At 36.0% G+C, this 12,215-nt stretch overlaps 1 pseudogene; it reads left to right on the top strand.

The window, feature by feature from the left end:
- Nucleotides 1-6,213: 6,213 nt before the first annotated feature.
- On the top strand, nucleotides 6,214-7,812 carry LOC140956479 (tRNA-specific adenosine deaminase TAD2-like; annotated as a pseudogene).
- The last annotated feature ends 4,403 nt before the right edge of the window (nucleotides 7,813-12,215 follow it).

The raw sequence follows: 12,215 nt of genomic DNA, 5'->3' as shown, positions 1-12,215 counted from the left end.
TCATCCACAAGGATACATCCGAGCTTTGAGTAGCCTCGTGGAAACTCGATGGCTCACCATCCTCTGATAATAGACAATATGCAATATTGCTTTCAGTGACATAATCTGAAAGCCAACCTGGTGGTCTTCTGTCTCGAGTTGACTGCCTCACATTGGAAACTTCAGACTCAACTTGTTCTTGTTCTTCGTGCTCTGGTACTGCTTCACAAGAAACTTGACCTTCGTCCGTCTTATTTTCCACCTGAAATATAGTAGTTTCTGAATTCGGTGTGCCTTTGTCTCCCTTTACTTTATCTTCCTCGAAGATAACATCCCTGCTGATGACAAGCTTGTGAACAGTAGGATCCCACAAGCGAAACCCCTTTACTCCATCAGCATAACCCAAGAAGATACATTTTCTGGATTTCGAATCCAACTTCGATCTTTCTTGCTCATTGTACAGAACGTACACAGGACTTCCAAATGTATGCAAATGAGAATAATCTGTCGGCTTCCCAGTCCACATCTCCATCGGAGTCTTCAGATCAATCGCCACTAAAGGAGAACGATTGATAATATAACAAGCGGTTTTGACTGCTTCTCCCCAAAATGACTTTTCTAGACCTGCAGTCCTCAACATAGCTCTTGTTCTGTCCAACAAGGTTCTGTTCATCCGCTCCGCCACTCCATTTTGTTGAGGTGTGTAAGCCGTCGTGAACTGTCTTTTGATGCCCTCATGTTGAGAAAATGCATCAAACTCATCACTGGTATATTCTCCTCCATTGTTAGTCCTCAGACACTTGATTTTCTTTTCTGAATCAAGTTCAACCCGCGCTTTGAAATCTTTGAAGATCTGAAAAACATCTGATTTCTTCTTGATTGGATACACCCAACATCTCCTAGAGAAATCATCAATAAACGAGACAAAATATCTCACTCCTCCTAGGGTACAACCAGTGCTTGCAAAACATCCGAATGAATCAGCTCCAATATGCTTTTACTTCTGGTAGTAGAAGTGCCAAACTTTAATCTGTGTTGTTTACTGGTAACACAATGCTCACAAAAGGGTAGTGACACTTTTGTAAGTCCTGGCAGCAGCTTCCGTTCTGAGAGAATTTTCAAACCCCGTTCTGACATATGCCCGAGCTTTCTATGCCATAACACTGTTAATTCTTCTCCTAAACCATTTGATGCAACAGCTAGTTCTGCCTCCTTGTATGTTTCTCCCAAAAGTACATACAGATTTGCAGCGACCTTTTCCGCCTTCATAACCACAAGCGCGCCTTTCACAATTTTCATGATCCCGTTCTCGATACGAGTTTTGCACCCGATTTCATCCAATTGCCCCAAGGACAAAAGATTTTTCGTCAGTCCCTTCACATGTCGTATCTCCTGTATGGTGCGAATGGTGCCATCAAACATTTTAATTTTTATAGTACCGACCCCAGCAATTTCCAAGGAATGATCATTTCCCATGAATACAGATCCTCCTGAGACTGGTTCATAATGATCAAACCATTCTCTCCGAGACGTCATGTGCCACGTCGCTCCTGAATCCATAATCCATGTGTCACAAAATTTGTGTCTGCCTTCTGCAACTGTTGTCGCTTCGCTGAATAATATTTCACCACTGTCTGAAGTACTGGCCATATTTCCTTGAGAAATCTTATCGATACTCGTACACTCTTTCTTGAAGTGCCCTTTACCGCCACATTTAAAGCAGTAAATGTTTTTCTTCTTACTTCTCGACTTTGATCTACCTCGTCTTTGGCTCCCACTGGAGTCACGTTCCATAAATCTTCCTCTTATCATCGGTAAAGCCTCTGCCTGCTTCAAGCTAACCAACCTATCTTCCTTGTTCTTGTGTCGGCTTTCTTCTCCGAGAACCGCAGTTAAGACATCATCGAATCTTAGAAAGCCCATAAGAATATTGTTGGTAATGTTGATGATAAGTTGATCATATGAATCTGGTAGACTTTGAAGTAAAAGCTCCGCACGTTCATTTTCCCCTATTTTATGCCCCATGGAAGTGAGTTGGGCAAATAGAGTATTCAGTGTGTTGATATGGTCGGTCATCGATGAAGATTCCGCCATCCGAAGAGTATAAAGCCTTCTCTTTAGGAAAATCATGTTGTGTAGGGACTTGACCTCGTACATCTTTGTCAGAGTATCCCAGATAACTTTGGCTGTTTTTATCTCAGAGATACTTGACAATACTACGTCTGCTATAGCCAAGTGTAAATTGGCAACAGCGTTGTCATTCATCTCATTCCACTTTCCATCATCCGTAATCTCCACCGGTCTATCTCCAATAGCCGCCAAGCAATTCTCCTTTCTTAAAACTGCTTGTATCTTTATTTTCCACAGCATAAAATTGTTTCCGTTGAATTTTGCTATCTCGTACCTTCCCGCCATTATGTCTACAACAATTTTAGTAGACTGGACAAAATAATCCCGCCTTAAATAAAAAATCTCAAAAAATCTTTTCTGATGTGGAAGATCAGTCTAGGCTGCAACCACAGAGCATACTCAGAATTTTAAGAAATTTTAAACCAAGGCTCTGATACCACTTGTTGGTCCCACTTGCGGTAATTCGAGATAATAAAATCCGAAAATAAAGAATAAACTGGACACCGAGATTTACGTGGAAAACCCCTAAAAATTATTAGGGTAAAAACCACGAGCAAGATGAAAAGAATTTCCACTATAATATTTTGTGGTGTACAACTCACTCACTGTGTTTCCAAAGAGAACACACACTCTCTTAATACAGGAGAACAAACACCTCACAAATATTATAGAATATTATAAGATGAGAGAAAACTCGAAGAAGGGATGATTTCAGAATGAAGGGAGGAGCTCTATTTATAGAGCCCTTTGTCCGTGTGAAAACGCATATAAAAACGCGTTTTCTCTTCTATCTGAAATCCACGAAATTTCCGCCGACCCACATTTTACAAACGTTTTGTCCCGACATGCAATAAATGTGGTTGGTGGACATGCAACCTATGTAATGGTGTCGGGCATCCATGGTAACTTGTAGGTATGCTACTAAAGGCCCCTCGTCCACTAAGGGACATTTGACTTTGAAGAGGCCTTCTTGCTCATCAATTCGACCAAGGAAGCCCGCTGCTAAGAATAAGAGAGCTGAGGAAGTGTTACAAAGAATTAATAAGGTGGTTCCTCTGCCCAGGACAATTGGGAAGGCTCCTCCCTCTCTATGGTTGATGCTTCTTCTAGTTTTCCTACTATTATTCCTTCTATTACGCCTACTCCTACTACTTTGAGTGTGCCTCCTAGTGCACCTAAGAAGGAGGATCCAGCTCCAACGAAAGATGCTTCTAAGGATGCTTCAAGCACCCTTTCAATGGTAGTTTCGAGGAGTTCATTGCGGATATTCAATCCCTGGGTGCGTCGCTAAATGCTAGTAAAGTGGTTTCTTCGAATGTGTTGCAAGCTACTAATCTCACTCCGTCTTCTCTTCATTCTCACACTATGTGTATCGACTCTGAGGGGAAATTAAGTGTTCGTTGAAAACATGGATTTGGCTAAGAAAATAAGAAGCATAAGGGTCTGAGTCAAACCTTGTCTCACGAAGATAACTTCATGGAGTATTAGGGGTTTCAATCAATCCTTGAAACAAATAGATCTCTTGCATTTTATTAAGGCTAATCAATTGGATGTTGTGGGTATTTTGGAAGCAAAAGTGATGATTCACTATATTTATTGGATTATGAATGTTAGATTTCTTTCTTTGAAGCAAGTTAATAATTTTGATGATAATCACCAGGGCGCATTCTTGAATTATGGAATCCGAATTTGGTATATTTGGATGTCATCTTTTGGAATACTTAGTACACTCATTGTTCATTGGTTTGTCTTCGCACTAGTTTTGCGTTTGAAGTTACTTTTGCATACTGTTTACACATTATTGTGACTCGTCGGTCCATGTGGGAGGTCTTGTTGGTATTAGTTCGACTATGGTTTCTCTTTGGTTGGTTCTTGGGGACTTCAATAATGTGTTTAAGCTGGAGGAGAAACTTAGCAGATTCCTTGACCTTGTACACGAAATGTATAATTATCTGGTTTATATTTGCTAATACCAGATACATGTATCCTCAAATATATGGTTTTACAATATACTTTAACAGAGAAAAAAATTAGAACTCGATTTCCAGAAGGTAAATACCATTAGAAATCATGGCACAAATGGGGATATTTCTGTACTCAAATTAATTCTGTGAAACAAATGATTTGTACACACCCTAATTTAATTTGAATGGAATTATAAATACAGAGGATTCAAGTAATACGATGGGTTAAGACAGCCAGTCAACAATAATTCTTAGAAAAAATTAAGCATTTAATCAAAACTCCCAAAGAACAAGAAAAGAAGAACAATAGAAGACCAACTCGGGGAAGGAGGAGAAGTGAGTGTATCAATTAAGTCATTTACAATAATTCATATATCAATTTACTAATTTATCAACACTTCATGTATCTAAATAAAATTTACTCATTAATAAAATAGTAAACTTACTTTAATATTTCAAAAAAAAAAACATTTAATAAATTTATCAAGCACAATAGCGGCCAATTTTGGATGCCAACTCAAAAGAAAAAGGCCCACAGCAATTTGATGCTCACACAAAAGGAACAAAAAATTTATGGGGAAGGAGGAGAAGTGGGTGTTCTCCTTTCTTGTTCGAGTGGGTAAACTTTTATCTTTTGTGTAGTTTGATTTTTTTTAAAATTATTTCTAGTTTGATTGTATGCCATGAATTATGGAATTTGTTTTCTAATTGTTTATGTTTTTAATTTCGAAGTATTTCTAGTTTGATTTTAGGAGTGACTATTAAATTTTATTCAAGCATACCTGCATTACAGTGATAGATTTATCTCTTTGTTAACCATAACCAATGCACATTTAGTGACACAATGGTTCGTATCCTTTATATAAGTTTGTGAAAATGCCTCTGAGAAGTTCGATTTTGAAACAAGATTCAAACTCTAGAGCAGTTCTTATTTTCTTGTTCTTTGGGAGTTTTGATTAAAAAAATAGTACTTTAGCAGGGAATACGATTAAAGGAAAACAACAAAGAATTATTGATTCAATGCTTGATTTTTCGTATTAGATTAGATTGATCCGATGCTTAATTTTTCTAAGAATTATTGTTGTCTGGCTGTCTTAACCCATCGTATTACTTGAATCCTATTTATTTATAATTCCATTTCAATTAAACTAGGGTGTGTACAAAAATAATTTGTTTAACATAATTAATTTGAGAACATATATATGCTCATGTGTGCTATGATTTCTGATACTATTTACCTTCTGGAAATCGAGTTCTCGTTTTTTTTCTCTGTTAAAGTATATTGTAAAAACCAGATATTTGAGGATGTCAGTCACTGGTATTAGCAAATAAAGTGGAAGTGTTTTGTATCCCTTAAACCCCAAAATATTGGCAGCCTGAAGCCTTTAACTAAGGCCTAGACAGGGTGTCAAAATGCGACACGACCCGTCAACCCGACACGACCCAATACGAAAAAAATCAGGTTCGGGTTGGGGTTTTTCGGGTTCGGGTTGGGTGGATTCGGGTTAGTGCCATGTTAGGCGGGTTTCGGGTTGGGTCGCGCGTTGACCCGCGAACTTTTTTTTTTGAAAATATTACCTATATTTTTATATATTGTATGTTTGAACAAAATTGATTCTATATTTATATGATAAATTTTCATCATTTAATATTTATTTTGCATATTTTTATTTTTTTAACAATTTTTTATTTGATTTAGTAAACATACTTTTAATTATCTACGATTAAACTTTCAAATTTAAATCGGAAAAATTTTGTTATTATGTGTTTAAATTAAAATATTATTATTATTATTTTTAAATTTTATTTAATTTTCTTTAAAAAAATTCAAAATCGGGTTNGGAATTTGGTATTGTTCTTAAAAACGATAATCGAACGCAACTATTAATTTTCTTCATTTGGACGCAGGGCACAACTCGTTGACAGTATAATTTGTCTTTTTTGGTAATATTTATAACTTATTATATTAAGAGCCCATTTGGTTAAAGAAGTTCATGGGTTAAAAGCACTTTTTTAAAAACTATTTTCTTAAAAAATGTTGTGTTTGGTTACAAAAGCCGTTTAGAAGCTGAAATTGATGCATTTTTGGCTTTGTCTACTAATTCTTTTTAAAATTTTGAAATTTTTTTTTAACATTTATCCAAACTTCAAATTCGCTTATCTTTTTTTAATAAAAAACACTTTAAAAAGCTGGAGTTATTTAAGTGTTTTTAAGTTATAACTTCTGAATCCAAACTCACTCTAAGTTTAAGTCCCCGAACTCTACTATGTGGATCCGTGATATGGAGTGTGAGCTTTTGATGCTCTACTTATGTCTTTCTTATTTTTTTAACAAAATACAGATGATGTCTTCATTGGAGGAAGCAATGCCTGATGATGTTATGTTAATGAAGCTTGCTCTACAACAGACAGGCGTTCAGTTATCCACAAACGCTTTTTTTTGTGGGTCTACAGTCTTTTTATGCAGTTGATGCAACGCTCATTTAAAGTTCTGATTTTTCTATCTGAGTATAAGCATTTATTAGATTAACACGAATATGTTAATTAAGTCGAACCAAGATCAATAAATGAGTCGATACTAATACTGATCACGAATGCTCAGTTCTTGGGTAGAATTGTATCTTGATGTCATTCTTTTTCGCTTTACTGATATTGGGTATGAAAATATCGAACTATTACTCAGAGTACATCGTGATGATTTTGATTATTCTCACCTCTCCCTTGCCAGGCTAAGCATGCCTTGGACAACCTTGAAGTACCAGTGGGGTAAGCTTCTTATGTTCTCCTTTTAAACAATTGTTTTTTAAAAAAAATCCTTCATTTTTCAGATGGGAAAGCAAATACCAGTCACAATTGTAACTTAAATATTAGTTGAAAAAATGCAGATAAACAATTAAAGTGGGGAAAATTTTTTTCGAGTGATTCTTTATAATATCCATGATATAAGTCCCCATTGTGCCTTTTACGATAGGGATAGATCGATAAGATTGAGACTCTTATTATGTGGCAGAAAATTGATTACCAAGTTTTCATGTAATCCTCATTAAACTTATGTTGTCATTTAATCAGTTGTATTATTGTTGAAGATCAGACTGTCATTGCCTCGGGGAGAAATCGGCCTACTGAGACGAGAAATGTATGATCTCATATTTGAGAAAATATCATCTCTCTTGAATTTGTACTTGCTCACTTTTGTTTGGCTCGTATGTCCTTCTTGTAATATGTGTATTATCAGTTTCATTTGTTATCTACATGCCACTAGGCATGCAGAGATGGAAGCTATTGATAAGCTGTTTGAGTAGTGTCAGAAAAGTGCATTACCGAGGGGTGAAATTTCTTTGAAATTGTCACAGTGCACCCTTTATGTTACATGTGAGCCATGCATAATGTATGCAACAACTTTATCAATCATTGGTATGGCAGAACAAATACTGACATTTTTCTTGTTGTTTTTAGTGGTGATCCTTTTGGTTGTCATCACTTGATTGTCAATCAGGTATTAAAGAAGTATACTATGGATGTGCAAATGATAAGTTTGGAGGTTGTGGATCGATAACATCCTTTCACAAATACAACTCGGGAAAATATACAAGGTTTGAATATGAGATAAAATCTTTTTTCAATATTATGGCTTGTTTGTGGAAAAGCTATAGTTTATAAAATCATATCAAGATGTTATTTTTGAAGTGACTTTGCGTGATTATTTGTAATATTTGGTGAAAGCTGAATCATATGCTTCAACCTTTGTCTCCTTTTGTTACGTGTGCTTGTATTGTATTTTGGTTATTGGAATACACTACTTGTTTTCATTACTCGTGTTGCATTATGGAATTTGCAAATTTCTGGGGATAATAAATCTTTGTGAAATTGATCCAACATAGTTTTCTAGATTAAAAGCAAATAGTCCACAACACTTTTCACAAGAACGGTGAAGATTTTGGATCCCTCGTATTCAACGCAAGCTAGGTGATTTTATAATTTGAAGTCAGTATCAAGGCAGCAAAAACCCAAAACAGAACCATAAACACAATGGTAAAAATCAAATCTAACCACTCGACGTTGGCCGATCTTAAGACATAACAAAGCATAAACATAAACAAGAGAAGAGCTGAAACGTCTGGTATTCTTTTTGCTTAAAATGTACTAGAAAATTTTTTTTAAAAAAAAACCTAACTCACTAAGACCGAAACTTTACCAAATACATACAAATATTTTTTATAAAATATTCTGCACCATTTTTGAAATAAATCACCAACTAGTATTTGAAAAATCAAGCGAAGTAATCAAAGCATGAAATCATCCAATGTTACCAACCTAAAAAGTAAAATCCTCTCAAAACACTCAAAAGCATAAATAAATGGTCTTAAAAATCTTTTATCATAAATTATAAGTGCGGAAAATAGAAGCGTTGGTCCTCTGGTTGTGTGCACCGACAGTTCATCAAGATCAACCATCAAGTCTTCCAGTAATATTAACATCAGTATCACCTGCATCCATCACACCTAGTGAGTCTAAAAACTCAACACACCATAATCTTGATAACAAATAATACATATAAACCACATGCAACAGTGAAAATACTTTTACGTAAAAATAACATTTTCATGAAGATGCATAAACTTTAAACATGAACATTTTTCTTTTTCCTCATTTCATAACATAATTATCCTTTTCTCATGAACATAATCATTTTTCCTTTTTGTTGAATTCAGATCGTTAATTGTGACTTTCCTCATCCTCAAAAAAGTCGATGGATCCATCTACATATAACCATAGTACTGGACAGCAGGAGACGTCAGCAACACTCTCACCGGTCAACTGAACCCTGGCCTATCCTCATTGAATGAAACTACGATCGTCGGGCTCCCTCTGGGGCCTTTTGATATCCCCATTCATATCCTCAATGAAAATACGATCGTCGGACTCTCACTAGGACCATAACCCTCACGATATCTACAACATAACATCGTAATAGTCACAATTACTTCACTTTCTTCAACGTTTTATGTAGAGGCCCGTATTTCGTATTTGAAAAATTGCGAAAAAATTTAAAATTTTCTCTTTAAATAAATAAAATCCCTCCTTCATAAAATATACTGATAAAAAGATCCAATATTTAAAGTAGCAGCGGAAGTAAATAATGTTTTCAGAATAACAACTTAAAATAATTCGAAAAAATAAAAACGGAGTTTGGAATAAAAATAGTAAGTGCTGAAAATGAGGTCCTCGGGTTCCTACTACTGCCGACCCAAGATGGCTCACTGGTCGCAGCCATCGGTCTCGACCTCATCAGTACTTACAACAATCAAGTCTAGTGAGTCTAAAGACTCAGCATGCATATATCGTGAAATAACAAGTAAATATATAATAAAATCGCATGCAACTTAAAAATATCGTGTCGTAACGTAAACATGGAAATCGCGTCATGTTTAATTATAAATTCGTGCACAACTGGAAATCGTACGTAAAATGTTTGCTCGATAGAGCCCTGTCATAAAATAGCATATCAAAATTTTCTGTTGAGAATATGTTCTACGCGAGTGGCCCATAACGTAACATAATATAACATAACATGAATCGTCTGATAAGACTAAACCACAGTATACTGGGCGGTAGAGATCATCACAGCCCTTGGACTGGATATCCGTACCCATACAAGAACATAAATCGGTCGTAGGTCACCGGGTGAAGTAATAATCCCATAAGCTGCATCCCATAAACGTGAAGTGGCCACAAGACGTATCGCATATATCTCAAAAATAAACTTTTATATTTTTATGCACGTAATATAATTAAATATCCTGTTTTATTTTACCGTATGGGTTGGATCATTCCCAGGTTCGCTGCGACCTAATTCTAACATGAGGGACATGCAAATAACTTAACTTGACCAACCCTTCAAAATTGAACAAAAAACGAGACAATTACGCCCAACGAACTTAGTATTCAATCATGGCTTCGTACCAACCCGAACCAAAATCTAACCATATTTTAGCCATGATTAAAATACTCTTAAAATACTGAAAAACATGACCGTAGGGCAGTAATACACGAAAATTGTGCATGGAGGCCAAANGATGACCGTAGGGCAGTAATACACGAAAATTGTGCATGGAGGCCAAAATCATGAAACACTCTTTTGAGAGTCACTTTGGCTCATTGCACCGTAAATTCTCGTACGACCTCTAAACTTAACCAAATCACAAACGGCCAAAAACATGACCTTCCTAACTCAATAAGGTACTGTCTAGTCCAATGCCATAGGCTAAAAGCCAACCGAGAACTTAGACGACACCTTTGAACCGAAGGCAAAGTTGTTGTCAAAAAAATTACAGCAGCAGCTGTTGCGCTTCCTTGCGTCGTTTACAAGGCTAATGGCCATTGGGGCTTGAGCTACTGATCAGAGCCTCTTATCAACATCCTAAGCTGTGACTTGAACCATGGCTAAAGGCCCTAGGCCAACCACAATCCAAGCAAACACCCAAGGCAACCGAAACTTGAAACCGAGAACAACAAGAAAAAATCTGTACTGTGATGGATTGGTTCGGTTGCTGTCTTTCATCGTTCCAGTGGCTATATGATTGACCATGGCTCGATCTAGACATCATGAGGGATTGTGTGAACCATGGATAAGGGCTAGAAGCCAACCAAGATCCACACAACACCCTAGAAATCGAAACTAAACTCACACACAAAACCAGAAACTTGAAAACCGAAGGGGCAATTGTCTTGTTTGTTTTAAAAGCCGATGGGACCAAGAACCAAGCCATGAAAGGGCATCATGGTCACGTCCTGGACAGGCCAAGGAGAGATTCTAGCCATGGCTACAGCCCCTAGGGCAGCCAAGATCAGAACCCTCCCCCTTTGACAACAAAGCAAGAAAAACGAGACACAACAATGACATGATGGGGAGTTGCTGTCAAAACTCGTTTTGCTGGGGTGAATAGCATGCAACCAATGGACTAAACCCTTCCTAACACACTCTATAACATGACCATAAGCAGCCTTGAGTGCCTGGAACGAGCCATACCCCGAAACCATCAAAACAAATACCAACGTGAAGCATGAAGGGAAACAGAAAAATCTGTGCAGAATTTTGTGAAGTGTTGCTGAACAAATTTCGGTTTTTACTATTTAAATCATGAACAAAGATGGTTTAAAAACATGTATATGACTTGATTGAAGAGCCAGGAAAGATATAAACATGCATGGAAATCGTTTGAAAAGAAAACGAATTAATACGACGATATGGCGCGACGGAGGCGGAGTTGCTTTCTTATTTCTTGTTGCAAGTTCTCGATTCCTATCTGCTGAAAGGGGACGATTTGCTGCTGATATTTCTTCAGAATTTCGAAGGTAGGGAGGGAGAAAGAGTGATATGGAATGAAGGGAAGGTTGCAAATTAAATGGGTCAAGAATGCACTAGATGGAATGATTACAAATGAGGAGATGGAATAATACCAAGAAATGATTTTCTCCCTTTATTATGTGGTTCGAAAATGAGGGGATAGATTGGATAATATTTTGGTTTAATTAAGTGCATGAAATCGCTTAATTATTAATTATTAATTATTGAGGATTAAAAAAATGAGGGAATTATCAAGCCAAGAATTGATTAAGGAATGATATTAAATGGAGAGTTGCCAAAACAATCAAGATTTGTTTCTAAGGAGGGGGCCAAAAATTTGGATACTAAATTAGGTATAAATATTGCTTAATTAATAATTTTTGTTGATTAAAAGTGTAGGAATTATCTACCAAGAAGTGATAAAGTAAGGAAATAAAAATGGAGAGTTGACAACTTAATTAAATCTTCTAATGGGGTGGCCGAAATCTATGATTAAAATGAGGTAAAATATTGCTTAAATCTTGTATTTAAATATTTAAAGTTTTATATACTCATTAGGTCTTTTAGTGAATTAAATAAATTAGTTTAGGATGGTAATTATCTTGCATGCATGGCTAAATCTTTAAATTAAATTTACTAACATGTTAAGTTACAATTTCTTAAATAAAATAAGCCTAGATTAACTTATCTCAATTGGTCACATATTTTATTTTAGGCTTTTAATTAAATTATTGGACATAAAAAAATTTATTTACTACTTATATCTAATTAATTAATTAAATTCTTAAACTTTC

Source organism: Primulina huaijiensis, chromosome 1, assembly GCF_012295235.1.
Source record: "Primulina huaijiensis isolate GDHJ02 chromosome 1, ASM1229523v2, whole genome shotgun sequence".
NCBI lineage: Eukaryota > Viridiplantae > Streptophyta > Magnoliopsida > Lamiales > Gesneriaceae > Primulina > Primulina huaijiensis.
Note: the sequence above shows the minus strand (reverse complement) of the source record. Positions and strands in the feature narration are given on the sequence as shown.